The sequence below is a fragment of the Mustela nivalis genome (assembly GCF_964662115.1).
Source record: "Mustela nivalis genome assembly, chromosome: 2".
NCBI lineage: Eukaryota > Metazoa > Chordata > Mammalia > Carnivora > Mustelidae > Mustela > Mustela nivalis.
The window spans coordinates 82,069,162-82,089,817 of NC_139021.1; the positions used below are offsets into that span (position 1 = coordinate 82,069,162).

A 20,656-nucleotide genomic window follows, 5' to 3' on the forward strand; every position below is an offset into this window, starting at 1 on the left:
CACACACACACGAGCTCAGTGCTTAGTGGAGATTGTGTGTATAAATGAGTTGTCAGAATCTCCTTTTCTCCTTTGCGCTCTCGCAAACATGGTGAACGTTCCTAAAACCCGCCGGACTTTCTGCAAGAAGTGTGGCAAGCACCAACCCCACAAAGTGACACAGTACAAGAAAGGAAAAGATTCTCTTTATGCCCAGGGAAAGTGGCGTTATGATAGGAAGCAGAGTGGCTATAGTGGGCAGACGAAGCCTATTTTCCGGAAAAAGGCTAAAACTACAAAGAAGATTGTGCTGAGGCTTGAATGTGTTGAGCCCAATTGCAGATCTAAGAGAATGCTGGCTATTAAGAGATGCAAACATTTTGAACTGGGAGGAGATAAGAAGAGAAAGGGCCAGGTGGTCCAGTTCTAAACTTCATATTTTTATATTATGAAGACAGTAAAATCTTGAGGTTATGTTCACTTCATTTGGTTGCAGTTGGTCTTTTAAGATGGAAATAAAGTACTGGCATCAATAAAAAAAAATAATAATAATGGCTTCCATTATTGCAGATGATGAAGGGTTTTCTCCTAATGAACAAGTTTTTAAAAAATGAGAACAGAAGGTGCCTGGATGGCTCAGCTGCTAAGCGTCTGCCTTTGGCTCAGGTCATGATCCCAGGGTTGTGGGGTTGAGTCCTGCATTGGGCTCCTTGCTCAGCGGGAAACCTGCTTTTTCCTTTCCCACTCGCAGTGCTGAGTTCCCTTTCTCGCTCTGTATCTCTCTGTCAAATAAGTAAATAAAATCTTTTTTAAAAATGAGAACAGACTAACCTTCCTTTACTCAGTAGAAGCATACTTGAAATGTAGACCAGTATTTATTACACATGCACACGTGGAAATGTAAATTGCATCTTTTTTGAAAATAGACAGATAGTCGATTTATAATACCCCTTATAATAAGGCTTGGAGTTCTGAGGGGATGAGAGTCAGAAGTATAATGGATCCTCACATAAGCTGCAGAATTTTGTGTTTTATGATATTAGAATTGTTGCAAAGATTTAACTTTTGGTTTATTCTATTTGTTATTAGAGAACTTTAATCTTTTTATGGGGTGGGGATGGGGGAGACCTTTCAAAGTGTTGTTAGTGCATTTGGTAGTCTTATAGGCATGATGTTGGTAAACTGTCCTGCTTCTAAAAATACATAATTGATATGTTATTATCATTCACACACCCCTGATGACATTTCTAAGAAGGCTCCCGTAACCAGATTTTCATGCCCTGGGAACTCTCATTGTGCAAGTAGGTTAATAGCCTAAGCCATGCCCTATTTAAGATTTCAAGGTATGTCAGTTTTTCCCACCCCAGAATCTGTGGTGCTCAGTGGCAGTCACAGATACACACCCTTTTAAAGGTCTCAAAGACCATATTTTTTAAAGACTTCGGACAGATGAGTTCAGTTCATCCAATTTTCAAAATTCAATTACCTTTTGCAGGAGTAAAGTGCTACCTACTATTGTATCTTCTGTTGTAAATTCTTTCATATGCTATTTCCATATTTGCTTCTAAACTGTACCTTGATAAAGAGAGTGTGAAGTCAGTACTCGTCGATGATTTGAAGGACCCTAAAAATTCTCATCTATTCTTAGCAGTCTGCCCATTGCCTCCTCTTCCTCTTTCTCTGATTTTCATGTGACGTTAACTCACTGTTCCCTGTGCTTATCTATCCCTTTGCCTACACTTGCCCCTGCAATGCTTCCTTTCTATGGTCCTGCTTATGAATCCATATAGCAAAATCTCACCATCTTCCACCCGCTTTTTAAATGATGGCTCTTCCATTCCATACCTTTTCTTTTCTCACCCACTGAAAGGTAACTTACTTTCCCTCTGAATATTTATTACAGCATTTGAGATCTTCTCAAGGATGTGTATATTTTTAACTCTTGTAAGTACTTGAGGGCAAAACCCTGTTCACACAGTTCCCTGCACCTGGCAAGCAAATAACACATATTTGTTGGCTGAAGTGTAATCAGTCATCAACCATCTTACCATTAAAAGAAAGTTTTACAAGTAATAATTTTATCACTTGGAATACCTTTGTTCTATAGAAAAGTTTATCTGATACACCAAAGATTGTGTCAAAACTTCTATTTTATTCCGCCCTTTTGCACCAAAATAAGCAAATTCCATAAGAACGTATGATTTCTTCAGAAGTAAACTACTCTAAATGCTTTCCCTACGATGGACCAAAACTAAGAACCTGTGAAAGCTCTAATTCTTATCAATTTGGACTTCAAAATCTCAGACCATGGAGTCTTTAGCTCTATTTAAAATTTCTGGAGTGGGACTAGTTAATAGGTATCAGTGGATAGGGTTCTTAGATCTTATTTCATCAAGTTCTCGTAACAGAAATTCTCCCTTTGAAATTTCCCTTGATCTTATCTAAACTTTAATTTGCCCTTTCTCCTCCGCAATTAGACCACTGACTAAGAAGCCACTGAAGGGGAACCCTTCAGTGTTTGCTTACTCTACATAGTGAAAATCAATCTGTCCTTAAAAAAAAAAAAAAAAAAAGCAAACTCCCAAACTAAAGCAGACCTTGGAAGTTCTCCCCTCGCCTTTATAGACTAGTCCTGGGGCCATGCAGCTAGACCAGGCAGGGCCCGGGCGTCTCCTCACACAGCCCAGAGCTCCTCCTGCTTTCATTTCAGGTGGCTGACTTTCCCCCAGCGGAGCCAGCCCTGGCTGGGAGATACGCCACCACCACGTGCAAGGCTACAAGCAGAAATCTCTTAAAAGTCTCATGCTTTGCCTTTAAAATTCAAATTCTGGGAAGATAATGAAAACGTGTCTCTGCTGCCCTTGTCAGTACTTTTTACTATGTTCATTTTACATGAGGAAGCGAAGGCTCAGAGAGCTGGTAACCTGAAGTGGTGGATTTAAACCAGGTTATTTGACCCCAGGGCCTGCCCCCTTAACCACTATAGTTTCAGGAGAGCCAATACCCAGGCATCCAGGAGAGAGAAAGGTGAGGATTGAGTATTGGGGAGACAGTACTCCAAAAATATGATGAGAATCCCACCCACCCACCCACTGGCACCAAGCTGAAAGAAGATCCAACACGTGAGATCAACATGTGCTGGAGAAGATTACCAAAAAAGGTCTGTTTCACCAAGTCAAGAAAATTGGACTGAGTATTTTCACACCAAACTAACAACAAAATATATGGAACAATATTTTAGAAACGCTAGGAGGCTTTGATCAAGCCACAATCTTACTGAAAATATGGGGAATTATGAGAATAAATGAAAAACAAAAACAAAAAATATTGGTCCCAGATAACCTACAATTTGAAAGAAAATCAGAACTGACATCATACTTACCCGAAATAGTGATAGAAGCCAGCAAAACCAAACGAGTGGTCAAACAGACACATAAATGCACATAAGCATTTAAAAAGTAAATTACTCAATTGTTATTTAAAAAAAAAAAAAAAGCTGCAAATAACCCAGAGAAGCAATAATGGAATCAACATGGACATCTCAAGAAAGCAGAAGATACTTAAGTGGTGAACAATAATGATAATGATTTGGTTAAATTTAAAGTTATGATCATTTGCTAGTGAGTAAGCATTTTGAAAGAGAAATTCAACTGTAATGCAGATGTCCTCACCTGGGTGTGTGGCTAGGGCTTACATACCAAGGTGTGATCACACATGAAAACTCTGGAGACTTCCACATGAAACCATATAACATGGTACTATGGAGTGAGATTTGGAGCAATCTAGTTTGGACGGAAGCAATTTAGCGCAAAAAGAATACTGGAGAAACTCAACTTTTTGAAGAAACATAAAGAGACTCCCAAATTCTCACTATTAGGAAGAAGGACCAATGATGACTACCCCTTGGGCATCAAAATTCAATAAATCTCAGGGTTGGAACCCCATACAATAATTCAGTTTGGGGGGACTGGATTTGCTCTAAGTATGGCCAGCACCTCCTGCCCAAGTTTGATTCCATTCAAATGTTGATTAAGCATCTACTATGCACCAGGCTCCATGTGCTGGGACTACAGTATTGGACAAGACCAAGTTCTATTCCCATGGAGCCCACATTCATTGGAGTTAGTTCCCAAGGAATGAAAGCCAGGGTTCCCTGCTCCTGGTCACAATGCTCCCCAAATACACTCCAGATCCTGTTAAGAAACTATACCTCTTTGTTTGCATCCAGTATGTGGTCCTGGGTCTCAAAAGTGGACAGTTGTGTCAACCAAGGCATACTTCAGTGTTCCCCAACACCCTACCAATGCTGCTTCAGAGTATGCATACCCACTTTGAATGTTTGAAAAGGAGACACTGTGATTGCGAAGAAGAGATAACACTCGTGATGAATGAAAACTGGGGGATGACCTGGACTACCCCACTGCTCCATACCCCTCCTTCCCTGGTGCCCACCCAACCTGAAGCACATGATCTTGATGGGGTTCCAGCTTCCAAACTCCTGAATTGTTTGGTGCAAGTGCAGCTTGGAGAGAGACCACTAATGCGCCCAGCATGGCCAGCAAGCCCAGGATGTCAATGTCAGGAGCAAACAAGGCAGCGTGTGTGGAGGGACAGTGGCAGAGGTACCCTCAAGGAAGGAGGCAGCATGCACGTCAGGGAATTAGGAACCTGTGAATGTCAAATGTATATTTTTGAAACTTTTATTGGACTTCAAAATTGATCACATATTGAGTCACTAAAAACAAACAATGCATCCCCACCCCTCCCACAGTAGGCTATTTCAACAGGCATTGCAGAATTTTGAGTTCTCCCAAACTTCTTAAATTCTGATAAATATTGCCAGAGTGCTCTCCAAAACAGTAACACCAATTTACGTGTGTTTACTTTTTTCTAACTGTTGGATGAAGGTGAGCATTTTTATATGTGTTTATTCTTCTCTAAGTTGCTGTTTATATGTGCTTATTTTTCCAGATGGATGTTACTACCATAATGTCACTTTCTTCATTATTAGGATCTGGGAATATCCCAAGGAATTTGGGGGCATAAGAGGAATGCATTGGTGCATTGGTGCAAGTTCTCACCTAGCTATAAAATTTGTAAGTATAGGGGCACCTGGTGGCTCATGGGTTGGGCCTCTGCCTTCGGCTCGGGTCGTGGTCTCGGGGTTCTGGGATCGAGCCCCGTATCGGGCTCTCTGCTTGGAGGGGAGCCTGCTTCCTCCTCTCTCTCTGCCTGCCTCTCTGCCTACTTGTGGTGTCTGTCTGTCAAATGGATGAATAAAATCTTTAAAAAAAAAAAATTTGTAAGTATAATTAACAAAATTTTCCAAACAAACATTACTAATGCAACTCATCAAAACTTATTAATTGTATCTAATACATTAACATTAAGCATTGCTTACCAATATATTTAAATGAATTTGCTTAGGTATTTTATAAGAATGCGAATGATGGGCAATCTTTTTGTTTCCTCGTCTTGAAGACTTATGAACCATGCTTTAGTAAACATTCATGATCACATTTCCTTATTAATTGATCCATGGACAAACTCTCAGAAGGGGTTAGAGAGTATTTGAAATCTTAATTTTAAAGGATGTTGCCAGATTGCTTTCCAAAAACGTTTTATTTTTCAGTTGCTATAACACTTCGTGTTCCTACAGCAATACCTAAAAACGCCATCGCTCTCTTTCCCAACCAGTAAGTAACAGGCATTAGGTTTCCTTACGGTTTCTCCTGTCTGATGCGAGTAAAGAGATATTTTAATTGTTACTTTAATTTACATTTCCCTGGCTTACTAGTAAATTTGAACGTCTTTTCATTCATTTGGGTTTTTGCCTCTGCTCTTGCTATCCATAGATCCTTTGCTCATTTTCACAAGATGTTTGTTGTTGTATAATAGAGAAATTAACATTTTCCCATCTGCATTATAAGCTTTTTCCAGCAATATTGTTTTTTCATGCCTTTGGTACCAAATGATGTCATAGATACCATTTTTAAAGTTTTAAATTTTTATATTGTCAGACATGACTAAATTTTCTTCTGTGGCTTTAGCTTTCCAGGCTTTAGTATACAGGATAGGTTCTAAGGAATAGAATAACTGGATTGAAGAGTATCTGTATCACCCTTACTTCCCAGATTTTCTTATAAGATTTTTTACTGACTTGATTTTTATATTTACATTTCAATCTGTTTGTTTTTATATCATGGGTAAGATGCTGGTAGAATTTTACTATCTCGCAGAAGAGGAGATGGCTGTGCTGGTATCACCATTGACTGGCCGGTCCTCATCTGAACTTCCACACTTGTCAGATATTGATTTCTCATATAAATTGGGATCTAAGTGTAGATTCTCCATTCCACTGATTTATTTGTCCATTAGTACACCAAGACTACTTGCTTAAGGTGACTTTAGCATAAGTTCTGATAACTAATATGGCAAATCTCCCCTCTATTGTTCTTTAAAAAAAAAAAATGTTTATTTAAGAGAAAGAGAACAAGCTGTGAGAGAGACAGACAGAGAAGGAAAAGCAGGCTCCCCTCTGAACAGGAAGCCCCACCCAGGGCTCAATCCCTAGGATCATGACCTGAGCCAAAGGCAGAAACTTAACCAACTAAGCCACCCAGGCACCCTTCCTGTTTCTCTTAGCTATCCTCATAGGCATGTGTTCAATATAAGAAGTTTAAGAATTTTTTTTCAATTATGAAAAAAAACCTGTTGATTCTTTTTTAAACATTTTTAAAATTTAATTTAATTTTTTTCAGTGCTCTAAAATTCATTGTTTATGCACCACAACCTGTTGATTCTAATTGAAAATTAGACATCCAGAACATGGGAGACATCTCCATTTTTTAAGATTTTGTTTAATGTCTTTTAATATAATAGGCTTTTAATGTTGGCCCTCAGTCTGTCTTGTTAAAATTTTTCCTATGTAATTTAAAATTTGTCTTCCCATTTCACATCTAGATTTTAACAACTAGAACATTAAAAAGTAGTTGGTTTATTTTAATATTTATTTCATCTCTACTTAACCACATTTGCACAATTATTCTAACTGGTTGGGTTTTTTTTCCCTCCACTGTTCTCTGGGACTTCCTAAAGTGTACATTCATACCATCAACAGAAAAGATACTTTTATATATTTTCTATGTTCATGCCAGTCATTTCATGTTCTCGTTTGATCATATTTACCAAAACCTCTGAGAAGATATTCAATAATAATAACGACAGGCATTGCTTTCTCCTGCAATGGCTTTAGTGTTCGGAATTTAAAACATTTGCTGATAGTTTTGGAGAACTCTAAGCCTTGCTTGATCAGTTACAACTGACCTTCTTATCTTCACTGGGACGACTGCTCACTTCAAATCCTCCAGGCATTCTTGGATGAGTTCTGGTAGTTGGACTTGCCACAGAATCATGCATTTCCCTCAGGTTTGGGCTTGCTTGCTTTGGTTCTCTCATGATGTTTTCATCTCCACTGAAAGTCCCTTAAGTCTGCCATCCTCCCTTCCATCCTCTACCCCACCAAGCTGACCCATCAAAAACCATCACAGTTCATTTGGGATGTCAAACTTTTTTTGTCTGCTTTAATTTTGTGTGTGTGTGCAACAGCTTCACAGTTGGCTCTTAATTTTTCGCTTAATCTAACCGTCTTTGTCTGGTTCAGTCTTTGTCTGGTTCTTCATATTTTGGACTGTTTTATTTTATTCCCTTCTATCTTATTCTATACTTAGTATATATAATATTATATAATATTATGATATCATCACAAACATTGTACATTGTAATGTATAATATTATTATGTTATCATCATTTATATCATTTTAGGACTATTTGTCTTTTTCTTCTACCTTATTTTTGTGAGTTTGATAGAGCTGTTATATATTTCACTTCTTCCTCTTGTTAATTTTGATCTTCCTTGGTATGTTTTCATCCCATTAATCATTAGTGTCCTATTTTCCCTGCTTTATTAGTCTGTCACACACAACTCTCCTTTTATCTGTAGACAAAAATACCAACTAAGTTCCTTCCCTGAAACACACCCCACAACACACTAATTCTTCCCTACTCACCTGTTGTATCCTAGCCCTCAAGAAAGGATCCTTTTACCTCCCTACCTGCACAACCCCCAGCATAATATCCTGGTATTTTGCAATCTAGTTTAGCATTTATTATTTTCTGTAGCTCTATATGACCACCTAATGAAATGGTTCGTTCCAATAGTGTATTTTTAAGTTCTATAATTTTCATTTGGTTCTTTTCTCTAATTTCTCTTTTTCTGTGGAGATTTCTTGTTTGTTTAAAGTGTCTACTTACTCTTATTCCTTTCAACACCGATTTTAGTGTCTTTCCTGCTAATTCTAGTCATGACTCCTTCTTAGGGTCAGCCTCCGGGAATCATTTTTTTTTCTTATGTATGGCTCACATGTTGTTTTTTTTTTTCTTTGTATTTCTAGTAATTTTGTGATTTTGGTATGTTTCTCTGAAGAGTATTGGGTTTGTTTGAGATTTGGCTCCTCTATGGTGGGCTGCAACTGATACAAAGTTTCTTTTAGCTTAAGTGGGGACTGTTTGGAGTCTGCCCAGTAAATAGATGGCTATTTCAAGGGTTAGGAATCCTGACCAGTTTATACACAGAATCAGCCTTTTGCTCAATGCCACTCTTTCTGGGATTCTCCCCCTTTCACCTTTCCAGCTACTGTTTTCCCTTCAAACTCTGTGACTGGTTTATCAAGTCAGTAAGACTGCAGTGTTCTAGTTGCCCTTAGGAATGTAATAAACTTGGAAAGTGAATTTTATTTGCCTTGGTTTATAATACTACATGTGAAGAATCTATGAAATCTGTTAAACTCTAGAAAAGTTTCCTCGATTTTATGTGTGTTTCCTTGGTTTATTGTGTATGGCCTTTGCCTACAACATAAAGTGTTTTTTTTTTTTTTCTGGGTAAGCTGCCTGGATAGCAAATATTCTATGATTGCTAGATCATATGATAAGTATATGATTAACATAGTAACAAAGTTTTATACCATCTTCCAAAATGGCTGTAGCATATTTTTCATTTCCTTCAATAATGAATGAGAGGTCCTATTTTCTCATATCTTCCCAGTGTTTTGGTATTATAGGATGTTTGGATTTTAACTAGAATCTTATGGTTGTTTTGATTTGCATTTCCCAATGATAACGATGTTGGGAACATTTCCATATGCTTATTGGCATCTATCATTTTTAATAAAATATCTGTTCAGAGCCTTTGCCCATTTTTTAAACCAGACCTTTTGGTTTTTACTAGACTCATTATTTTCTTATTATTGAATCCTAAGTGTTCTATTTATATTTTGGATAGAAATCCTTTATCAGATAGGCATTTTGCATATATTTTCTCTCAGTCTGTGACTGTCTTTTAATCATTTTAAGTGTGTCTTTGAAAGAGAGAAAGTTTTCAACCTCTATAAAATCCAGATTATGTATTTGTTCCTTTGTGGATTGTTGCATCATGCAGATTTTTCTCCTAGATTTCTTTTAAAAGTTGTGTATTGCTATGTTTTACATGGAGGTCTATGGTCCATTTCTATTTAATTTTTGTATAAGATGTGAGGTATGTACGAGATCCTTTTCTTCTCTTTTATTTTGTTTGGCATATGGACATCCAATTATACCAGCATTACTTGGTTATTTCTGGCCTCTCTGTTCTGTTCTGTTGACCTGTGCCTCTCTCTTTTTACCAGCATCATAGTGTTATAATTCCATTAAAAGTCTCAAAATCAGGAAATGTGAGTCTTCCAAGTATATTTTTCCTTTACAGTGTTATCTTGGCTATTCCTTTTGTTTTCGTATACATTGTGTAGATTGTGTACATTTTAGAATTGGCTTATTAATATCTACTAAAGAGCTTGTTTGGATTTTGATTATGATTATATTGAATATATAAATCAAATTAACAGGAATAGACATCTTTCAAATACTGAGTCTTATAATGTATGAACCAGGGTATAGATCTAATCATCAAGATCATCTTTTGGGGTTTTTTTTTTTTTTTTTGCTACTTTGTAGTTTTCTGCATACAAATTCTGCACATTTTTTGTCACTACTTTTTTTCTATTATTATAAATGGTATTTTTAAAAATTTCAAAATCCAGTTAGTCATTGGTGATGTATAAGTATACACAAAACTTTAACTTTTTTTCCTGTGACCTTGCTAAACTCACTTATTAGTTCCAGGGGATTGTGTGTGTGTGTGTGTGTGTGTGTGTAGATTTGGGGGGATTTTCTACAATCATCTTGAATAAAGACAGTTTTATTTCTTGCTTTCCAGTCACTGTGTCTTTTCTTTTTCTTGTACAAACTAGGATTTCCAGTATGGTATTGAGTAGAAGCAGTAATTGAGAACATCTTTGCCTTGTTCTATATCTTAGGGAGAAAGCATTCAGTCTCTCATCATCAAATATAATGTTAGTTGTAGGGTTTTCATGAAAACCTTTTATTAGGTTAAGGAAGCTCTGTCTATTTCCAGTTTGTATGATTTTTTTTTAATCATGAATAGATGCTATGTTGAGTGCCTGTTTTGCATTTACTGATAAGATGATGTTTTTACTTATTTAGTATAGTAATATGGGGAGTTATAGTGATTGATCTTGAATGTTAAACCAGCCTTGTATTCCTAGGATGAACCATACTTGATTGTGAGGTGGTATCCTTTTTTATATATTGCTGGATTTGATTTGCTAATATTTTATTAGGGATTTCTGTGTCTGTGTCCATGAGAGATAGTGGCCTAAAGTTTTCTTTCCTCTGGATATATGAGAAAGTGTGTGTGTGTGTGTTGTGTGTGCATGTGTGTGTGTGTGTGTGTGTGTGTAGATAGACAGATAGATATTTTCCATCAGCTTACAGTTATGCATCCAAAAATTTCAACCCAGCAACTCAGAATTCAGTCTAGCATTTTTCATGTATTAACTGCTTTCTCCAACAGTGAAAAACCAGGCTCTCATTATCCACAATATATTTACTTATCCAGTTATGGAATACATATAGTTTCATAATTGCTCACCCACACTTACTAACTAGAGCACAATATTTGTTTACAGTTCTTGTGGTTTTTAGCCTGTGGGCATATATTCAAAATACTGTGTTCAAAGTTATCCCTCGTGCCCTTTCAGTGTGGTCATGTTGTTCATTTAGAATATATTTAAGTTCACTTTTTTCTGTGTTCTATTTTTTTATTATTTCCCACCCTTGTTAATATTTTCTTTAAGTATGTGAAACATTAACATAGTTCTAAAATTCAGAACATATTAAAAAGTAAATCAAAGAAATGCCCCTTTGTCATCACTTCTATTCCAGTGCCCTCATGCTTTCCACCCAATTTCCACCCATTAGCCTTAGAAAACAGTCTCATTAGTTTCTGGTCTATTATCCCTAAGTTTCTTTTCCTTCTCTCTCTCTTTTTTTTTTTCATGAATAAACAGACACATGTATATTTCCCTATCTCCCTTTCTTCGCATAAATGGTATATTATAGATATATACTGATCTGCATTTTGCTTTTTCAATGAACAATATATCCGGGATATCACTCCCTATCAGTTGATAGAAATCACCCTTATTACTTATTTTACTACATAGTATTTGTGCGGATGTGGTGTAGCTTATTTAACCTCTCTCCTATATGTGGGCACTTAGATTGTTTCCCATATTTTACAATTACAAATAATCATGAAGTTAATGACTTGTTCATATACATTTTCATGTTGTCGAGGTATATCTGTCAAAGTAAATTCTAGAATTTGGGTTTATGGGCCAAACGTAAGTGCATGTGTAGTTTTGTTGATTCTGTAAATTCCTCTCCAAAACAGTTGTATCTATGTGTATTCCCATTTATGTTGCTTCTAAGAAGATATTTTTATACTTTTCTCCAATATCTATAGTTGTTTTCATAGAAAGGTTGGTCTGAAAGAAGTATTTCATCATTATAGAAAACAAGAAATCCCTTGTGAATGACTCTTAAATATGGCATGACAGTCAGTGACCATTGGACATTTCAGGCAACTCCCCACATGGAAGACACAGTGACCAAAATGGCAAAAAAAAAAAAAAAAAGAAAGAAAAGAAAGAATGAATGAAAATAAAAAGGAAAGAAAAAAAGAAAACTCAGGTAAAACAAAGGTAATGAGGAACAGAAAATAATTTTTAATCCCTTAATTAATATTCTCAGGGGTATATATTGTTCCTAAAAGACATAAAACAGCATTGTGCATGTACATGAGTAATATAAAGACATATATGTGCATATAAATACACACACACATACATGTATTTCCTAACTCTGCCTCTGAGAAGGTTTAGAAGCAGTGAGCATACTAATAACCAGATCTTGGTATCTAAGTACCATGCTCCACTAACCAGTCCAAAGCTCTTTGGCCTGCTTCTAGGACTTGAAGCAAGGAAACTACAAGATAGTCCTAGAACATCTTGTACCAGAAAGTAAGGAAAGGGTCAAAGGATAATATGGAATATATGAAAATGACCTAGGAGCCACCCTGAAGTGGCACCCACTGGTTTAATTTGGGAAAATTGGAGCAAAAGTAAATAAATAAACACACACAGAGTAACAGTTTGGAACCCATGGAATAAGAGAACATAAAAGGTCATGATGGTAAAAATTAAATAAATAAATATAAATAAGTAGAGAAGTGGGATTCCACCTAATAACCGGAGAAAAAGAATGATGAAATTCAAAAACTATTAACTGGCAACTACCATCGTGATAAGTACTTCACAAGAGAAACAGCAACAGGTATAAACTAGTAAGCTAAGTATTGATGAGAAGCAGCTTATTTATACAGGTTTAAAATCTTTCCACAAAATACTTATTAATTACAAAAAAGAATATTTTCACAATAGAGAAATCAAGTATACACCAATTTCAACAACTGATCAGAGTTAACCTCATTAGTAATGTAACAAGTCAACAGTCTGTAATTGATCAAATTTAAGCTCATCAGTAATGGGACAAATCAATAGACTACATGAGAAGAACACAAGAGCATTTTCCTTCACTGATATTCCTGCCACAATTTTATAACTTGAAGTTAGTCATGGGGAAATATCAGACAAACCTGAGGGATGTTCAACAAAATACCCCCCCAAAATGTCAAAGCCAAGAAAGACCGAAAAACTGTTTCAGATTAAGAAAAACTAAAGACGCTGGATAACTGGATTAGTTTTCTATGGCTGCTGTAACAAATTACCACAAAATGAGAGAGAATCAAATCCAAAGTAGGACTCCACGTCCCTTGTTAATACCTCAGAAAGATCGACAACAGTGCCTCTGAAAAAACACTTAACCAGACTAAATGCCATCTAAGGATCTTGAGGGTGTGCCCCCAAAGAACCTCTGCATTAAACCATAGGGTTTCTAAGAATCTTCAGTGTTTTCTCTCAGCAGCCCAAGTGGAAGCCAACTCAATGACACTTGTGAATGTAATATTTTTAATGGACTGAGTTTTGTAGATTGATTCCCAGGAAATCCATAATGTTTTTAAAAGAATTGTATCAACATGGAATGAAAGGGTATGGGGGTAGTGCAAAAGGAAGAAGGATCTTAAATGTGTCTCACAGATCCTCTCCATTAAATTGTAGGACTTCTAAGAATTGAGTCTGTTGTCTCTCAGCAGCTTCATTTGAAGCCCCATCAATGAGATTTCTGAGGGTGGATTTCTAAAAGTTGATTCATTAATAAAAAAAAAAAGTTTTTAGAAGAACTGTATCAACATGAACTGAAAGGAACAGAGAACAAAATGAAGAGACACTTTTACTCTCGAGACTCTTTGGGCAAGAAGCAGGCTGCCAAAATTCCTCGGCTGCCAATATGGCTCTGTTTATGGAAAAAGAAGTACAATTCAGAAGGCAGAATCACGACCCAGAGCTATGGTGAATCATGCCACATGGTGGGCTGAGTCTAGTCAAGGCACATGTGCAGCTGGGCTTCAAAACTGTACAGTGAGTCCTGTGTGCTCCATACTGTTTCTTGTTACGAATGAGAATTAGTTTCTCATGCAGCAGTTATTCTATACCTGTCCCACCATTATATGTGGAGTGTTTAGTTCCCAGATCTCAGACTGATAGAAGCTGTACTTGAGGTGCTGAGTCAGGAGCAGCATTGGAGCCACCATCCCCAAGAAGCCTCCACCACACCTGAGCCAGATTTAGAAAACAAGACTCTAGACCTCAAACCTGAGTCTCTTCTATAACAGATAAAACTTTTAGGGAATTTGGGAAGATGATATACAATTTGCACATGGGGAAAAAGTAAATAAACTGAGGCCAGTGAGTTGACTGTGGCAGATTTAAAACAAGCCCACAAAATCTTTGACATTCCTTTTGTCAAAAAGATGAGATCTAAAAAAAAAAAAAAAAAAAAGATGAGATCTAATTCCCCTTCATTTGAACCGTAATGACCTTAGTGACTCACTAAGTCAATTAGTGAATCACTAAGAACGCAGCATAAATGTTGCTGGAAGATCTATAAGGCTAGGGCATAAAAATATAGTCTTCCCTTGGTTCAGTCCCCCTCTTAGGACACACACCTTGGGTGTTCTGAGCTGGCTTGTAGAAATCCAGCTGCCTAGAAGTTGCCCTGCATAAAAACCACAGGACGACACTGGAGCACAGAGAGTGCCAGATGTTCCAGTCCCACTTGTTTGTTCCCAACCCAGATACCTGACATGAAAGTGAGTAGACCTCTAGATGGGACCATTCCTCAGTTTTCCAACCACAAGCTGGCCCAATTGCAGACTCATGAAGAAAACAGATACATCGTTGCTGCTATTGTTTTCAACCACTACATTTAAGGATGCAAGAAATAACTGGAAATGTTGACTACCGATCATCCAGTACATTTAAAGTTTTTGCTAGATTGTTCCATAAAAATAATATTATTTCTTTCTCCATATTCGATTTCTTCATGTGTTTTGTGATTTGACTAACAGTCTCATTTTGAGTGAGATATTTGAGGTTTGTTCATTTTTCTCTACTTCCCCCCTTTTTTAACCCCCACTGCTAGTTTTATAGTTGTCTCCATCTAAGTTCCCTTCCATCTGACCCCTGGTCCACAATAGTTCTTATATAGTCTTATTGAGCTACTGTCACATGATGCTTAATTGGCAACATCACAGGTTCATCTCTTGAACATGATCTGGTTCCTGGTCCCAAAGATGGTTGTGTTTGCCCATCCCTCTAGGCTCCCAAGTTCCATAAACCCATAGCCCTACAAGGCAGCAGCCTTTATGGAGGAGGAGTTACCTCCCCTCTAGCTCCTGACTTCAAGCAGGATCCTGACTTTTATCCCCCAATCTAAGTATTAAATTTTCAGGTCCATCCCCAATTTACCTGGGATTCAAATGGCTTACAGACACTGCTAATCTCTGAATCCAAGACCCAAACAACATGCGGTTTCAGCGCCACTCACCGCTTTGCGTTTCTTTACTGTGTATGCTTTCTAGAGACCTTTATTTTGTCTTTGAGCCAGACCATATCTATTCTCCTATAGTGTTATCCATCATCATTATGTGTTTGTGGCAGACGGAGTGCATCAAACAATGACATCATTGCCCCAGAGGGACTGGTGGTTCCCTTCCTGTTCCTTCAAGGAGAGCTGGGTCTGGGAATTGGATCATTTGCCATTGGGTGGTTCAAGTCAGGAACTTGTTCATCACATGAAGACCCTAGTTGTTAAAGAAATTCAACAAAGGCCTTATTTGGCTCATCTAGTTAATACTTAAGAACTACATAAATAATTAACACAGCCCAATGTATCTGTGGGACAAATATTTCTGATTACTCTCTCTACCCTGCCATGAGTTATTGGAAATAACCAGCTGTGACCTTGATAACCTACCATTATTGACATTGGGGAGCCCATTTCAACTGCAGCATCTTGTACTAGAATTTCTGGCTTAGAAGGAACAGCCAGAAAGGCACTTTCTGAAGATGCCGACACTTCCCTCACTAGGTTGGCACATTCTCTAGCCTTGTTCCAATGTGCAAGGATTCAGAAAATACAAAAGCCATGTAACCTATCTGAGGAAAACACTTGAAAAAGCCCTCTAACTCTAAATTCAAACCAGAGCATGAGATGAGGAGCAGAGAAAAACATGTGAGCAAAAGATCCTATTATGGATGATGAGAATATCACTGAGAGTTCATAATATGTTAGGTTAGTATTCTTGAAAAGGAAGAATAATTTTAGCCCATGCCTAGATATTTTAAACTGTTTCAGCATGGCCAGAAGTTAGTCAGGGAGAGAAGGCACTGGAAAGGCATCTACAGGTTTTGTTGGTGGGAGGAGGTTAGGAAAGTATCTTAGGGTAACATGTATTATTTTGCTCTATTGTTATAATGAGAAAACATTTTGATTGTGATTTCAAGATCAGGGTGGTAACTGTTAGGAGCACTGGAAAGGAAAATAGCTTTTGAAATTAGTGAGGGAGAAACTTGATAAAGTAAGAGTAAGGAAGGGAAAAAAGAAAGGGGAGATAAATAGCAGATATTAAAATAAGTTAGAAAAATTACATTATCCAGTTATGACATTAAATGTGAATTATATGAATTACTAAACAAAAGACTTCTTAAAAAAGAATATATTTTCTATTAAAACCTAAGAGAAACAGCTAAAGTTTCTTGTCATAGAACGATGGTGAAATGGGAGTTTGATTCTGAGGATTGGGAAAGGACTGGCTAATGGAGCTAGTTAATGGAAATGAAAAATTAATAAGTGTAAAAGAAGGAAATTAATTTTAAGTTCATAAAACCTATAAAAATGAGGAATACATACACTGTCACAAAGGAACTTTTAAAACATATATGTTGTTTACAAGAAACACACTTAAGGAGAGCCTGGGTGGTGCAGTTGTTAAACGTCTGCCTTCAGCTCAGGTCATGAGTCCAGGCTCCTGGAATTGAGCCCCATGCTGCAGGCTCTGCAGGAGCCTGCTTCTCCCTTGCCCACTCCCTCTGCTTGTGTTCCCTCTCTCTCTGCCAAATAAATAAATAAAATCTTAAGAAAGAAAGAAAGAAACAAACAAACACACTTAAAACCAAGGGATAAGGCAGGATTAGAAATAAACGGATTTTCCCTTTTTTTTTTTTTTTAAGACTGATTTATTTTACAGAAGGGAGTGGGGGAGAAGCAGAGGAAGTGGAGAAAGAATCTCAGGCAGATTCCCTGCTGAGTGTGGAGCTTAACATGGGCTCAATCCCATGATCCGGAGATCATGACCTGAACTGAAATCAGAGTCTGATGCTTAACTAACTGTGCCATCCAGGCACCCCAGGATTTTCCTCTATTAATATCCAGGAGGATACAGGAAACTAAGAAGGACCTAGGCTGATGATGTAGCAAGAAGTGGCTCTCGACAAGATAGAAACACAGCAAGAAAGAAAGGACAAATTTTGAGTCTGTAATTTACTCATTTTCGAAGGCAGGGGGGGTGCCAATGGAAGTTGTGCTCAAAAGTGTTTCATCATGTGACTGCTTGTAAATTTATTGTAATTTCCCACATTTAATCCTCTACCTGAGTATTCTTTATTTGGTGTTTCACAGTAGCTGGTTTTTGTTGTTTTTTTTTAACCTCTGTACCTGTTTTTAGACATTAATAGTAGGAAAATACAAATTAAGTCCATGTATTTTTTATTCATGGGTTCCATAATAATAATAATGATAAAAATATTCTTCCTGGTGTCTGGAATGAAAATTGGCAATTGAGTGGTATAGTTATCTATATATGTTGGAACAACCAGCCCACTGCTTAATAATTAAATTGGTTAGAAAGATAATCAGGATGGACAGATAAAAAGATAAGCGGGTAGGTCTAGAAATAGATAGATGATGAATGATAAAGCAGATCCGATCCTCCCAGTAATGTACATTCAAAGTCAGACAACAACAAATTAGGTGCATTAGTAGGCCCACCAGTAGGGGAAAGGATACCCCATATATCTGGTGTTCTTTATGGTTTATAAACACTCCCACAACATTATCTTCCTTTCTTCTCACAAAAGTAGGGCATGTTTTATCATCTTCATTTTACAGATTAGAGCTGTAACTCTTAGGAAAAAGAAAAACTGGGATGAGAACCTGATATTAAGTACAAGCAAAAAAGTCATCACAAGTGGCATCATTTTTATCAGAACACATAGATTTAACATTAAAATCTTCAGAAAGGAAAAACAAGGACATACAGTAATAATATATAATTTTAAGAACAAGATAATAGTAGTTATAAAGGTGTTGCTCCAAAAAAAATGGCAGCTAAATATCTAAATGGCAATTAGAAATGCAAGAGCTTCATTCTAAAAATTATATTAAAATGAGAGTAATAGGGTGCCTGGGTGTCTCAGTCAGTTAAGTGGCTACCTTCAGCTCAGGTCATGATCTCAGGGGCCTGGGATTGAGTCCTGCCTTGGGGGGGGTGGGTCGCTGCTCAGTGGGGAGTCTGTTTCTCCCTCTCCCTCTGCTTGCTGCTCCCCCTGCTTGTACTCTCTCTCTGTTAAATAAATAAATAAAAATCTTTTAAAATAATGAGAGTAATAATTCTCTCAGAATAAAAGACAAAAATAAGAAAAGTCATCAAATAATATAATCAAACTTGATGTGTATATTAAATGAAACTTTATCATTTGAAAAAGGAACACATACACACATGTATTTATGTCTAGGTATCACAAAATCTTTCATGCATTTTTTCAAAAAGAAAAAAATAAACACATTTTTAAAAAGTATTAATGTTAGGAGCACAGACTCTTAATAAAGTTAGAAATAAATAATAAAATTATGACTTTAGAAAACATATAACTACTTGAAAACTAAGAAATATCATTCTGGGGCGCCAGGGTGGCTCAGTGGGTTAAAGCCTCTGCCTTCGGCTCAGGTCATGATCCCAGGGTTCTGGGATCAGGGAGCCTGCTTCCTCCTCTCTCTCTGCCTGCCTCTCTTCCCACTTGTGATCTCTGTCAAATAAATAAATAAAATCTTTAAAAAAAAAGAAAGAAAGAAAGAAAGAAATACCATCCTAAATATTCTTTCAACTAATGAAGAAATCCAAACTGAATTTGCAACCTACCTAAAAAAGGTCCAGAAAAGGAAAATGTGTCGTATCAAAACCTCTGAGTCAAGGTTTCAGTTGTACTAGAAAAATACTTGTCACTTGGCATTACCTTGATTTCTTTTGTCAATGCTTTATACTTTCCAACAAACAAATCTTGTACATGTTTTTTTAGATTTACATGTAGATGTTGCTCTTTTTTTTGAGTGACTGTAAATGGGATTGTATTTTTAATTTTGGTGTGCATGTGTTCATTGCTAGTATCTAAAAATACAATTGTTTTTTACATGTTTATTTTGTATCCTATAAACTTGCTGAACTCACTTACTAATTCTAGGAGGTTTTTATAGTTTTTGAGATTTTTCTGCGTAGATAATAAACATGATATCAGCAAATAGGAACAATTTTATTTCTTTTTAATCTCTATGACTTTTCCTTTTCTTTTCTTGCCTTATTATTCTGGCTAGAACTTTCAGCATTTTTTTAATATGAGTAGAAGAACAGACCTCCTTGCCTTGTTCTCAATCTTAAGAGAAATACATTCAGCCTTTCACCATTAAGTATACTGTTAAGTGTAGATTTTTGTAAATGCACTTTATTAAGTTGAGGAAGTTACCCTCTATTCCTAATTTGTAAGGAGTTTTATTATGAATAAATCTTGAATATTTCCATTTTTTCTGCATCAATTAATATGCTGATTTGACTTCTTATTCAGCCTGTTGATATGATGGATGACATTGCTCAACTTTCAAATATTGAACTAGCCTTGCATTCCTTGAATAAACATCACTTGGTCATGGTGTACAATTATTTTATATGTTGCTGAATTCTACTTGTTAATATTTTGTTAAGGATTTTTGCATCGATGTCCATGAGGAATATTGGTCTTTAGTTTGCTTTTCTTGTACTGTCTTTGATTTTGGTATCAAAGTAATACTGACTTCATAAATGAATTGGAAAATGTTCCCTCCTCTTGTATTTTCTGGTATAGATTATGCAGATTTTGGTGCTAATTATTCATTAAACCTTTAGGAGAATTCTCCAAAGAAGCCATCTGTGACTCAAGATTTCTTTTGGGAAAGTCCTTAAATTAAGAATTCAATTTCCTTAATACTTACAGAGCAATGCAAATTATGCATTTCATATTGGGTGAAATTATGGTAATTTGTTTTTTGAGGAATTGGTCTATTCATTTAATTTGCCAAATTTATACATACATGATTGTTCGTAGTATGTCTTATTATGTTTTTTATGTTTGTAGGATCTGTAGTAATATTCCTTGTTTCAATCTTGATAAGCTGTATCTTCTTTTTTATATGTCAATCTTTCTTGTAGTTTGTCAATCTTTTTGATCTCAGAGAGCTTGATTTTGTTCTGTTGATTTCAATATTACCTTTTTGCTTATAATTTCAATGTTTTCTATCTCTTTTATTTATTTCTTAAGCTTCTTTTGGGTGTATTTTGCTCTTCTTTTTCTAACTTCTTGAGGGGAAGATGTAGACCATTGATCTGAGGTTTTTCTTATTTTATAATGTGAGCATTTAGTGTTACAAATTCCTTCTTAGCACTGTGTTAGCTGT

The 20,656-nt window shown here is 36.5% G+C and overlaps 1 pseudogene across 1 annotated transcript; it reads left to right on the top strand.

The window, feature by feature from the left end:
• The first annotated feature begins 51 nt into the window (after positions 1–51).
• Positions 52–522, top strand: LOC309858896 (large ribosomal subunit protein eL42 pseudogene; annotated as a pseudogene). Its single transcript has one exon. The product of its transcript is annotated as a large ribosomal subunit protein eL42 pseudogene (transcript).
• The last annotated feature ends 20,134 nt before the right edge of the window (positions 523–20,656 follow it).